Source organism: Lactuca virosa, chromosome 3 (assembly GCF_052849685.1).
Source record: "Lactuca virosa cultivar CGN04683 chromosome 3, Lactuca_virosa_CGN04683_v6, whole genome shotgun sequence".
Lineage (NCBI taxonomy): Eukaryota > Viridiplantae > Streptophyta > Magnoliopsida > Asterales > Asteraceae > Lactuca > Lactuca virosa.
Window position 1 is genome coordinate 422,114,292 of NC_136428.1, and position 14,488 is coordinate 422,128,779.

Genomic DNA, 14,488 nt, shown 5'->3' on the forward strand with positions numbered 1-14,488 from the left:
GTAAGGGTTGTTGAGTAGATTTCCTGGAAGGGAAAGGTATGTAGCTCCGGAAGGAGTGTGGGTCCTCTGAAAGGAAGGCAGTGGAGTAAATGGATGATCGAAGTGCTTCAGTTACTGGTAGTAAGCACTGGGATTGCACCGGATGTATGGAAGTACATATGGGTTGGCTGCTCGTTGAGGTGGTGGCAATGTTGAATGATGCGCATGCATGTTTTCAGTCTCCTTGGAAAAGGAGGAGGTTAGTGGTTCCAGATTGGAGATTTGGACAAAGGAAGATGAGACAGCAGGTTAAAAAACTCGGGAGTAGTCTGGACCGGTGCTGAGTACTGTATAAGGATATTATAGTCGGAGGTCAAGGACCTAGATATCGTGATAGGGAAGTGTGAGTGGGTTGCACTCCATTGTATCGAACCGAAGGGTTCGAGGGTGACGCAAGGACAGGGTCCTTGGTTCCGAGTAGGGTTGTGGTCATGAGCTTTGGATGTAATGGTGTTCCATCCTAGGGATGGCTGGACCATCGTAGGCGTGCCTGGTTTTCCAGGCCGAGGCTGTTTGGGCCAAGTACGATGTGTATGAACATTATAGCTGGGTGTTCAGGAGGGTTGCTCGGAAGCTGTGAATTGTTTCATCATGACAGCACGGTATGGGATTCGACCCAGGGAGGAAACGGGATGAGTTTCCATCGGTGCAAGTTGATAAAGGTAGCGCCAGTTGGGCGAAAGATAGTGAGCTAATACTGGGTCAAGACCCGGTGGTTTAGAATGGTATCCAGTTTTCGCAGGTGGCGAATGAATGCGTAAGTCGGAAGTAAGATAATGTCTTCTGGTGGCACTTAGTTGATGAGTGTTGTTATCAGAGAAAGGAAGCCGGTGGCCGGCTTGAAGCGGTTATCAGGACCCTGCAAGGGAAGAGATGAATTTTAAGGATTCGATAGCAGTGTTTGAAGGAATCTGGGTCGGGTAAGATCAGTGGATGCATTGTGGGAGTATCATCCGGAAGTTGGTGTTGCCGCAGGCTTCGAGGACGAAGCCTAATTTAAGTGGGGGAGAATTGTAACATCCCAAGTTCGGAACAAGAAGTGAAGGGTGCTAAGTGTAAATAAAGGAAGGGACTCGACGAGTAGGTACGCTTACTCGCCGAGTCGGAGCGGGTTTGGATCGCGAATTAAGTGACCAACTCGCCGAGTCGGAGTCTTGGACTCGACGAGTTGGTGCTGGAATGAGAAAACCCTAATCTTAGGGTTTGCACCCTATTTAAAGGACTTTATGTCCCTCTTCCAGCCTCCTAAACCCCACAGAGAGTTCCAGAAAACCCTAATTTCGTGTGAGGCTTCATTATTGAGAAGATTGGGGCTTGGAAGAGGAAATTGGTGGAAGGAGCTTGATAAATTGGAAGCTAGCATCAAGGGGCTTGTAAAGATCTGGGATCTACATCAGTTTTGGGCACATCTCTGAGGTAAGGAGCCCTTATCTTAAGCTATTTCCTTTTTGGTTCATCCTTGGTGGTTGTTTTGGGAGTTCTTTAGCTTGTTTTGAGATCTATTTCGGATTTAGAGTTAGATCTGAGGTTGCTACTCCAGATCTAGACTCATGATGGCCTAGGATGTCATAAAGCTTCAGTCTTTGAGTTGTTGGTGAAGCCCCTTTGTCTAAAACCCAAGCCCTAGTGTGTTTTGGGCCTATATCTCCTTGGTTTCACGTAAAGTTTGCAACTTTATGTGAGGGTTAGGTCGTAGAAGAGTGGATCTATGGATTGGAGCCCCTGCATGGCTCGAAAAGCCTCTGTATGGATTGAGAACTGAAGAGACTCGGCGAGTCACATGGGTGTACTCGACGAGTTGTATGAACATGTGCATTGTAACATCCGAATTCCCAGGTATCTTATTTTAAGTATTTACCTTGAGTTTTAGGGAGGGACTCGGCGAGTAGGCGCTCAGACTCGCCGAGTAGGATCGCGAATTCTTGCCTAGATTAATAAGGGACTCGACGAGTCGATGCGTGGACTCGGCGAGTCCGCGCTGTAAAGTGAAACCCTAAATCTCAGGGCCTGAGCCCTATTTAAAGGCCTTTATGGCCTCCATTTGCGGCTACCAGTCCAGAGAGAGATACCCTAGCGATTGTGAGCGAGTTGTGAGAGAGTTTGAGCCTTTTTGATCATTTTTGGTGTGACTTTGCAAAGGAGAAAGTGTTTCCAGCAAGGGGAGGTCAAGAGGATTTCATTCAGTGGGTTTTCAGCTTGGATCTTCAAGTTTGAGGTAGCTATTTGATCCTATCCTGCTGTTTTGCTTAAGGGCATTGAATTTAGGGCTTTCTATACCCTTTTATGACTTGTTTAGTTGTGTATAGTGTCCCATTGAGTGCTAAACTCTAGATCTGGACCTTTTGAGGTCCAGAGAGCCTGAACCATGCTGCTTTTTGTGGTTCTATGGAGGAAATGGACATAGGTTGCCATGTTAGAAGGGATTTCACCAAAATAAGCCTAGAGTGCCTTGCATGTGTACCAAGATTCGACCTTTACGTGTTTATTGGTCATGGGGAAGTCAGATCTATAGATTGGAGAAGCAGATCTGACCTCAGGAGGTCAGATGAGTGTTTTCATGGAGGAACTCGCCGAGCCCATAAGGGACTCGACGAGTCGAGTCAGGTTGCCCCGCGATTTGCGATCTGTGATAACCCGATGAGTGCAGGGTTGACTCAGCGAGTCGAGTGTGGACCAGGGGCGAAGAGAACATGCATGTACTCGTCGAGTCACACGAGTGCACTCGACGAGTCCGGTCAATGTTGACCGTTGACTTTGTTGACTTTTAGGGTTTAGTCAGTGTTTGGACTTATGAGCCATTAGAGGGGTAGAATGGTCTTTTACCCTTCTTAGAGAACTTATAGAGAGGGGTTAGCCTAGCCTTTAAAAGTTGTATTGATTAGAGTAATTATTTATGTGATTAGGCGGAGGCTAGTGCAGTATTTCAGAGTTCGAGGTTTACCGAGTTACCCGGGGTGAGTCTTCTCACTATACTTTACCTTGAGTGGTAATTAGAGTTATGTGACAGAGTATCTTGTATGCTATGTATGTGATGTGTCACACCCCGAACCTGGACGGCGGAAACGTCCGGGGGCGGATGACTTCGTGTACAGTATCATAACAATTGAATATGAATGAAACATAGCCACCAAACATCATACATTGGAAATACACACTTACATAGTTTACATATTGAATCTTGTTCATCAATTACACAAAAGTAAGAAAGTAAAATTTCTTGAAGTAGCACCACTTGATCTTATAGTCGAACTTATTACTTGCTACTGGAATTCATTAGAATACAAGTCGTTTTGAAAAGCGTCAACTAAAAAGTTGGTGAGTTCATAAGCAGTTTTGTATAAAAATGGTTTTTTGTACTTGTTTAGAATGGTTGTCATAGCGCTTTCAGAAATCCGATATTTTCTAAAAAGAAATGGTTTGAAATATTTGTGTTTGATCTTATATTAATGCATGTGTGTTAATGTTTACGAAAATAGAAAGAGAATGATTTCCAGACAACCCGATGTTGTCTGCGATAGCTGATGCTGGAATCTCAACCCCGGTGGTTGAGTACCGGTGCTTATAAATTGTCGTTTTATCAAAAAGAAGGTTTCCCGTTTTATCCCCAAAAAGAAAATAGAATGGTTTCCTGTTTTATCACAAAAAGAAAATAGAATGGTTTCCTGTTTTATCCCAAAAAAGAAAATAGAATGATTTCCTGTTTTATCCCAAAAAGAAAATAGAATGGTTTCCTGTTTTATCCCAAAAAAGAAAATAGAATGGTTTCCTGTTTTATCCCAAAAAGAAAATAGAATGGTTTCCCGTAAATCTTATAACGTTAATTCCTCTAAGTGAGTCGCTATAACCATACATAATAATGACAATTTCGCCTGTCTTTGCGTCTTTGGGACGCCGCTGGAATAGAATAACGTTTTTGTCACCCTAGACTGGCCTAGTCTAACTGTAGCGAACAGCTCAGGTGTGGGGTGTCACCCCCGTATAGATCTATACACAAACTCCCGCTTTCCCTTCAGGAAACTCTGGTTATAACTACAGGCTACGATTGTACACTCAAAGGTGCCAACCGACAGGTCTCACTAGATCCTTAATCGAAAATTTACACGGAAAAGAAAGAAGAACACATATAAAACTCATTCCTAGGCCCAATAAACATGTAAGTTGACCACTAAGGCGCACTATACGTATCTATTATTTCCAGGCACACAAGGAATACGAATGTCTACCATGAGCCCAATATACATGTAAAATGACACTAAGGCCCACTAAACATGTATATTATTTCCAGGCCCAAATAAGAATAAGAATATCGTTTTTAACCCGTTTGTTATTGTTTTGTTTATTTTAGCTCGATTATTTACAAAATTGATATAAAAATCCCACTTTTTGTAAAAATGACGTTCTTGGCCCAATAAGCCACAAAGTTTTCAATTAAGGCCCCATTATAGTAAAAATAACACTTTAGCCCCCATTTTGTTCAAAACTTGTGTTTTTGACTAGTTTGTGGTAAAAATAACATTTTAAACCCTTTTGTTTTGTCAAAAATATCATTTTTGGCTTGATTTTTGTGTAATACACATTTTTCTGGTTTTTGGCTTTTCTGACCTAGTTGTTGGAAAATTTGTAGAAAAATCATCATAAGTCGAAATTTGGATCCGCAAATTCTGGAAGTTTGGACATTTTGTCTACTTTGTTCACAATTTTTCTCATAATTTTTATTGGCCTCTAACAAGTGTGAAATTGCTCACCTTCACAGGTTGGTCCGAAATTATTTCAAATCTGATAGGCAGTTTTGTAAAATTCGCCAAAAATAGTAGAAAAATCGTATGAAAACGTGAGAGTAATCATTTTAACGGTAATAACCTGAAATGTTTTCATGTAAAACAGTTTTGAAAAATATTTCCATTAAGGAGGTCAAAACAGTTCGAGATTGGACTAAAACTTTTCTGTCAAGGGCTGATTTTTGAGTTTAAGTTATCTAAGTTTGTTCACAACACTTGTTTTTGCTATTTTAAGTGGATAAATCCCAGATCTACAAGTTTACAAGTATTATATGTGAGGACACATACTTTTCTCAAGGTTTATATGAAGATCCAAGTGATAAACTTCATTTTCAAGTAAAGATCTAAAAGTTAAACACATAAACATGCATATATACATAGATCTAACACAAAAGCACTTGTATTCTCCCCCAAAAACATTATAAAACCGAAAACAAGGGGGTATGAACTCACCTTGGGGATTTTCTAAGTGTAGAAGGAGATAAAGAAGAAACTTTAAGTTTAGCTTGAACAACTTGGAGAGATCTTGAAAATATGAGTGTTCTAAGGGCATAATCACGAAAAATGGAGTTGTAAGAGGAAGGATCTTTGTAAAAACTTGAAACAAAACAATGGAGTTAATCATAGAATTACCTAGGATCTTAGAAATCCCTCCTTGATGATGAAAAACTCAAATTTTTTGAAGAGGAGAAGAAGGATTGTTCTTGAGAGTAATGTGTGGAATTTGGAGTTGTGAAGTGTGTGTATAGGCCGAGAATAAGAGAAGGGAGGGAGGAGAAGTTGACTTCTTAAAACTTGATGAGATGTGTTCCTTGATACATGTTGGTCCAGGGCATAGATGTATGATGGACAACATTGAGGTGGCACATGCATTATCTCTTATTTCTCTCTCTCTCTCTCTCTCTCTCTCTCTCTCTTTTTTATATGGGCCAACCGAAACAAGGAAGTTCTCGGCCCAATTGGTGGCCCAAAAATAGGGGTGTTCGATTTTTAGCTTGGCCCACAAGAGTTTTCGGCCCACTAATATTCTATGCAAGGGTTTTGGTCCAATTAAGAGGTTTTCGGCCCAACTAAGGTCCTAGTATATGTTTTCGGCCTAAAAGGCCCAATAAGAATGTCTTATGGCCCAAAAGAACTAAGTTGAGGGCTTATTGGATCTAGTTTTTGGGTTTGAATCGTAATATATGAAAGTATGAACTTAAATGGCGCCGTAGTTTGAATCTTTCTAGCTGGGTCCTTGTAAGTTTACATGGAGGAATCATCTTGTACACGGATTAAGATCTAACCCTAATTTGCTAGTTGTGACATCATCCCCCCGTTAGAGGGAATTTCGTCCCGAAATTCATTCTGAAGCAGCATCCCAAGTGCTAAGGAAAAGGTGTGAGTGTCTCTGTTATGTCTAGTCTCTTTGTTCTTAGGAGAATTGAAGTCTTTGCTTACTGTTCTAGCGGACCTTTGCTACTGGCCTTTGACCTTGTTCTTTTGGTTAGCTAGGTGTTGGTCATCTCGGCCCAACACGGAGGTATTCTGCCTTTGCGCCCTATATGGTGAAGTGAACGGATGGTCACGGTTAATGAGGGTCATGTACTTGAAGCCCCAAAAGTAGTGTCTCTAAATCTTAGGGAGAACATGTTTGATACTAGAGTTAAAGTTTTGTGCGGTATAGTTGGCCTCATACTTCTTAAGTTTCCATGGGGGTTTCTTACTACGAGATTTTGAACTAGTGGGAGGTTGATCTTTGCTTGTTTCTACGAGTAGGTCGAGTAAATCTTCGATTCAGGATAAGGGATATTGATCCTTGAGGATGGTATCGTTTGATTCTTAGTAGTCAGTGGTCCTATGGACACTTAGCCTTTCCTATTTATGAGTTAGATAGGCGTTCTCCAAGGCTCAAGTCTTGGTTTGATAACCTCATACTTACTGAGTCGTTCCATCGACCGGATACCTTCGGTGTTTATGTTGGTGCTAAGTGGTCTTGGTGGTCTGGCTACGAGAATGGCTCCATGAGTTGAGTCGATCTCCGAACTCAACTTGGCATGTAGGTGATGTTTCCGAAAGGGCTTTGGAAACATCTTAGGGGGTTTTATATATCTCTAGGTTACCCTTGGCATCCTTTGCTCCACGTTTCTTATCCCTATTATGGGCTAGAAATGAGTGTGGTATTACTTGCACGGGTACCTAAGGGTATAGATGCCCGAGATAATTCGAGGATTGTCGTTATAAGTTGTAGGGGTCTCGTTAATTGATTGGTTAAGGTGAAGAGTCTCGTTGGTACATGAATTTCGTATGGTGAGGATCAAGTTAGCTCATGTCAATTGACACCGTTGGGCTCCTTATTGTAATAGGTGCTGGATTGATCTGAAAGGGATAATTGTTTGGAATGATAGTGTGTTCTATGTACACATTTGTAAAGTCACCCATTTTGTTCTTTGTATTACTACTGTGGTTGTCTCGGTCTAAATTTTTGGGTGCCCTAGCAATACGAGTGCCTTGGTATAAACGATGTGATTTCATAGTCTGATTTCTATTAGACCTCTCTATGATGGTTCGATGTAGCTTAGTCGTACGTAATTCAAGATTGAAAAGGTTGTAGACTGAGTGGTTATGCCCTAAATCCACCGTCAAACAAGGAACAAGAATCAAGGCGGGTCCACGCACTCTAAGTCTTTAGAATCTTAATTACACACTGCCTTACGTTTACACTAAGTTATCATAACTTTCGCAAGGCTATTTAGTTTTCCTACGAAGGATATGATTAGTTCGGATGAGGGAGTACTTTATGATTATGATTTTTAATTGGCAAAAATTTTGTGAAAATGCGATGCTTAATTTTTGTTGTTTTGAAACGTACCGGTAATCCCAGTAGGGTTCCTTGTTGCTTCATCATGTCCTGTTGTTAAACTCCTCCTAGTCCTCCGTCATTCTTCTCTGTTGGACAATTCCTTTTGAAGTGTCCCGTCTCACCGCATGCGTGGCATACTGGACTTACTTATGGGTTGAGGGTTGGAGTGACGCATGGGGCCGGGGCCCTACAGATGCGGGAGATGTGCCCCTTCTTGTTGCACCTATTGCAATGCAATTCCCGGCAGACTCCATGATGATGGTAGCGACACTTGCTGCAGAGTGGGAGGTTTCTATGATACGGTTTTCTCGGTGCTGGGGTAGGGTGGATAGTGGGATTAGGGGCTGCTACAACTTGTTGCCTTTTGGTAGGCCCTTGAGTCGATCCGTTTCCTTTCTTGTTCCCCCGCTTTCGCTTCATGACCTTAGGTTTGGAGTTTGGGGTGTCTGGGTAAGTTGTACTTCGTTGGTTTCCTTGGTTGATACTACGGTTGGAGTTATCGACACCATTTCCATTTCCATTTGGATTGTCGGCATTGAGTTGCGCCATGACGGCTGTCACGGCAACCGTTACAGCGGCTTGGAAGGTTACGGGGTCCATCTGCAGAACTGGTGTTTCACCGGCTAGCTGGTTGTTTCAATGGGAAGACATGATTTTGTGGCATGATGAGAAACTGTTTCGTGAGTAACTATGGTTATATCTAGTCGTATCTCATCTATGATTATAGATATGAACTTAGGCATGTACGCATATGAATCACATGTTTTGTTGTACGATTCTCGTTGTTTTGACCTACATCCCTATGATGTATTAATGGTAGTATGTAGAAATAGGTATTGTACAAATGTTAAGTTACCCTAATGTGACAACCCACAATTTCTATTCTATACAACCATTCAATTCAATAGAAGTCAGAACTGTTTCTGCTAACTTTCAAGCTTTTTGGAATAAGTTTGAGTGTTTTAAGATTAGTACTTCAGGTGATAACAGGAGAGAGGATGCCCTAGGGTTTATTGTGCAACAATAATGTCCCAAAACTCCAAACTCTTGGAGTTTACGGCCTAAACAAAGGTGTTTACGGCCGTAAACCCTAAAAGGGGGTATAAATATGACACTTAGTCATTATTTACCACTTTTCACATTTTCAAGATCCAAAACCCATTTCTCTCTCAAGTATCATCCGACTTTTCTTCAAGATCTTCAACTTTGTAAGTGTTTCTATCCCTAAAAAGTTGATATCTTACTTAATCTAGTGATCTTACATGATTCCATCCGTGAAATCATTCCAAAAGTGTAGATCTTCAAGTTTCACCAAGAACACCAAGAACACACACTAGTGTTCTTGGACTTTTAGCACCTTTTCAAGCTTCTACCTAGTAAGTACTTCTATCCTAGTGTATTATAAGACTTGTTACACTTCTAATCATCAAGAAAACACCCAAGAATCAAGATCAAAGGTGTTTACGGTCCAAGATGTTCTTGGACCGTAAACCCTAACAAAGGGGCCAAAGTGGCCCTAGTCCCTTACCAAGCCTTGGAAACTAGCCTAGACCCCTTCCTTGATGTGCTTAGTACTTGAAAACATCAAAAGACCATAAACCATTTGGGTTTACGGCCGTAAACCCAAGGAGAAGTGGTCCAAGGACCGTAAACTCCCTAAAGGAGTGAAATGGTGCCCTAATCTCTTCCTAAGGCTTAAACATGAAGTATGAATGCTTCTTATGATCTTTATGGCTTCAAAACACAAAATGGTCGAGTACCATGAGTTTACGGCCGTAAACTCATGGGTTTACGACCGTAAACTCAATGAGTTATGGTCACCAAACCGTAAACTCCAAGGGAGTTTACCCTTGAACCCTAAACTCAATTACAAGGTCCTACCACCCTTAGATGCAATCCTTAGGACTTATAACACTTAAATCAAGTGTTTTACATGTCTTAGGATGTCTTAAATTTGGTTAATTAGTTGTTTTATGACTAATTGGATACATATATGTGTTATTATATGTTAACTAGGATCATTGTGTGTGTACAAGTCTTCACTTGACACTTAGCATCCTACATCATCCGTTCATCCAAACCACTCACTACAGGTGAGTTCATACCCCTTTAATCAATCTTTTAAATGATTTTAAATGCTTTCATGGGGGGGGGGGAATACAAGTAGAAAACAGGAAGTTATAGAATCAATCACATGTGATTTATAACTGTGTTTTCAAACAACTGATTTCACAAACTTCAAAATGTGATAAATACAATACTTTTCGGTTATTTTTACTTTGTTATCAACAAATTACTTTTGAATTATTTTATAAACTGACATCAAGTCATTATTATTTATTGTTCAAAACTCTTAAATGTTTTACAAAACCTCTTTCAATTTACTGTTAAAAACCATATCTATACACTTATGTTTCATGTATATATGTATTGATATGAGAGCTTTCATTCTTTCTTCAGTTCCAACACTCTTGAGTAGCAAGGGTGTATAAACCTTCTTGGACATTCAATTTACATTCCAGTAAACTATTATAGGTATAGTTTAGGGGATACAAATTACTATTCCTATTACAAGGAATTACACAAGAGTCAGTTCATTCATGAGTCTATACTACTATATGAAGAGATACTATTACATGTTTCCAGAGAGAAATACTATATCTATACAGAGAGAAATACTATATATATACTATACGGGACTGACCATCCTACACCTGGCTGCTAGCTACAGCGGGATGGTCAGTCCTAGCAGCCAGGTGTAGGATGGTCAGTCCCGTATAGTATATCTATACAGAGAGAAATACTATATATATACTATACGGGACTGACCATATTTTAGTGTCTTATTACAATGAAAGAACACTCATGTATTAAAACTTTACTTTTAATGCAATGGATGATGTTGTTGCTTGTTTACTACTTTGCACTGTGATGATACTTTACATGACGTCCTCCACCCCTGAATGTTTCCGTCGTTCTTGGTTTTGGAGTGTGACAGATTGGTATCAGAGCTTTGTTTATAGTGAATTGAGTATATCAACCCATAAAAGATATACTAACTATAAATACAATGGGATAAAATACTCTTACCAAGAGTTTATACTTTTAAATAATAAAATATTTAATTAAGTATAGATGCCTGCATTCATACTAAAATCAGTGTCACAACGACAAAAACAAAAGTATTACGATTGTTGAATATCACAAGTAAGCTCGGGGATATATGGTCAGTCCTGGGAGTGGCATAGCCTGATCAACTATGCTGGTCCGAGGAGTGATTAGCATATGCCCAAGAATGGTTGTGATATGGCAACAAGTCTAAAAACTTACCAACATTGCCACAATGTAATACCATAGGGGTATTTGGTGTTACTATAATTACTTATCTGAGAACTAAAAAGGTCTTTATCAGGAGGTCAATAGTTGCTGAGTGGATACACTAAGGTTATATGCACCTAGGACGTCATAGACTTAGAATCTGTGAATCTTTGCTTTACTTCTTGTTCCTTGTTTGGTTGTGGGCTTAGAGTTAGGGTCACTTATTCGAAGGTCTATCCTGTCTTGAGTACATATAACTGGTATGCACTAAACAAGTATTGAGGTAACTAATAAAGATCATCTTATAATTATCTTAGTTAGTACGTCTATTAATTTCTTCTTATATCCCTTTTTTCGCATAGATATCATGGCTGGATTCCATCCCCACAACGACCCGTACTACACTAACCACGACAATGCAGGATGGCTCGGAGAAGAGCCAGAGAATGATCACCCAATTCCTTTGGATGATCACGAAGCTGAAGGCTTTTCTGATAGTTCTGACTCAGAACCAGAAGTCAACAATCTACCCCCAGCTGCTCATGACCCAAACCCTCGCCCAACATTTTAAGGACCCACACCTCTGTGGGCCACACACTTGAATAGATGGAGTCAGGAACAAAGTCAACCCATCCCCTACAATGGAGACAGAAGCTTCTACAACCTCACTGAGGGAGGTTCAGCTGACAGGGTCCTACCCATCATGGTTCGTAGGATTTCCCGGAACACCGAACAGGGTCGAGCCGCTATCGACCGAGTCATGGAGATTGACGCCAACTCTGGCGTTAACATAGTCCGCATTCGCCAACTAGAGTCAGCTCATGAAAGGACTCTGGTCCACAATGCAGCTCTGCAGAGAGAACTTGCTGGAACCCAAGCTGAAGTCAGGGAACTTCGAGCTCAGCAAGTAAGATCTGACAGACGTGTGAGGGACATAGAACGCCTTCTGTCGGAATCAAGAACTCACTCTAGTAGTTCTCGTCGCCGATAGAATCTCATCAACTTCTCTTTTGGATATAACCTAGTTATGTAAAACTCTAGTCTAATTTCCTATCTTTGTAAATCTTAGACCTGTTAGGTCTTGATTAGGTCGTAGTCCTGTCAAAATTTTCCCATCTTGGTTGATGTAAGGCCTCCTACTAGGCCATTTTTCCCGAACTTGTTACATCTGTAATTCCAGTAATATTGACAGGTACCTAATCACATGGAAATTATTATCCAAATGCTATCATCTGTTAGTTCTAGATCTACATTCAATCGTGCTGTTGGGCTATGAAGAGTTAGTCCATGAGTCATTTTCATCAACTTTCCTATTAAATTCTTATCAATATCTTCATCTTTCTAAACTTATAGTTAAAAGATGCCTCCTCGCAGAAATCCGAGGCGTAACAATAATAACGAAATACCGATACCACCACCTCCACCACCTCCTCAGGACGCTGCTATGTTCCAAGCAACTGTCACGACGGCCGTAGCGGCTGCCATGTCCCACATCAATACTCCTGTCCCTAGTGGATCAGGAACTGGTGCACCTATTTCTAACCATGGCGAGAGCCATGGGCGCCCCCGGGAATGCACCTACAAGGATTTTACGAATGCCAAACCCAGAAATTTCAATGGAACTGGAGGGTTTATGATCTTAAGGCAGTGGATCGAAAAGACAGAAGCAGTCTTTGAAATCTGCGCCTGCCCAGAGAACAATAAGGTCACGTTTGCTACTTGTACCTTTTTTGACAGGGCCTTAACTTGGTGGAATGGCCACGTTAAGTCACTGACCCTAATAGTGGCAAATTCGATAAGCTGGGAGAACTTGAAGGCCATGCTGATGAGAGAGTACTGTCCATGAGGGGAAATTCAAAAACTCGAGCAGGAACTCTGGGGTCTTGTAATGGTTGGTTCTGACATATCAACCTATACTAATAGATTCTGTGATCTGGCAATTCTTTGCCCTGATATGGTTGCTCTAGAGAGCAAGAAAATAGAGAGATATATTTGGGGATTTTCGCCCCAGATCCAGTCAAATGTGTTAGCATCAAGGCCTGTTACTTTTGACAGCGCTAAAGAGCTGGCACAATCTCTTATAGATCACGGAAACTACCAGAACCCAACGATTTCTACACCCGAGCAACAAAAGGGAAACAACAACAACAACAAGAAAAAGGGGTGGAACAAGAGGAAAAGCGGGACTTCGCAAGAATCCTCAAAGAGACAACACCTAGTTACAATCAATGCTGCCACGGTAACTCCTGTTGTCCCTGCTAATCCCTTACCGTCGAAACCTTATGCCGGTAACCTTCCGAAGTGCAACAAATGCACCTTCCATCACAACAGACCTTGTCGGGAAATGCAGTGCACCAACTGCAACAGAAGGGGGCATACTGCCCATTTCTGCAAGACTCCAGCAAGGCCGACCGCTCAAGTTCCTAACGCCGGTGTGGGCCAAGCTTGCTACGGTTGTGGCGAAGTGGGCCACTACAAGAGGAACTACCCTAAGGCAGGGATAACTGGCGGAGTAGGAAGAGTTCTGGCCATAGGCCACGAGGAAGCCATAACTGATCCTACAATAGTTACTGGTACGTTTCTCCTCGATAACTCATATGCTTGCATACTTTTCGACAGTGGAGCGGAGAAAAGCTTCGTAAACCAGAAATTTGCACACTTGCTTAGACAAAAACCACGTGCACTAGATAAATCATTCACTGTAGAAATGGCAAACGAGAAAACGGAAAGTACTAACTGTTGGGTTTTGAGCATTCTAACACTCCTATGGTGTACATGCAACCCTATAAACCTTGGATCTATGTTTTCTCTATTATACATGCAAATATTAACTATTCCAAGGTTTCATCCTAACTAGCATATTATGAAGCACCTATACTACAAAGTTCTAGTTAGATGACATACCTTTTGATGTAGCTTGATGTCTTCAAGCTTTAAGAGCTTAGCCCCAATAGTGTGGAAGCCTCAAATGGAATCACAAATCACCAAAACACCTTGGAAGAACTTGAGAGAATATGTATGCACACTAAAATCGGCCCACTCTTATTTTCACACACTTGTGCCAATTTTGTGAGCCAAGGACCCCTTTATATATTATGGAGGATTAGGGTTACATCCATGTAAACCCTAATACCCATGACCTTTCATTTACATAGGATCCATGGGTTAAAAGCTCCATGGACCATCCATGAAAGCTTAGCCCAACCTAAATGAACTTGGCCCATTCCATATATATAAGAGTCCATATTTAATTAGTTCTTTTTGATCACTTAATTAATTCTAAATTAATTCTTGATCAATACTAATTAAATAATATGATTCCATATTAATATATTAGAACTTATAATATATTAATATAAATCATAAATATACTATTCTCAAAAGACTATCCATATAAATTGTGCCGGTGAAGTGCAACCCAAATGGACCATGCCGGGTCGGGTCAAGTACATACCAAATATAGTTATGGACTTAGACATTAATCCAACAGTCTCCCACTTGGATAAGTCTA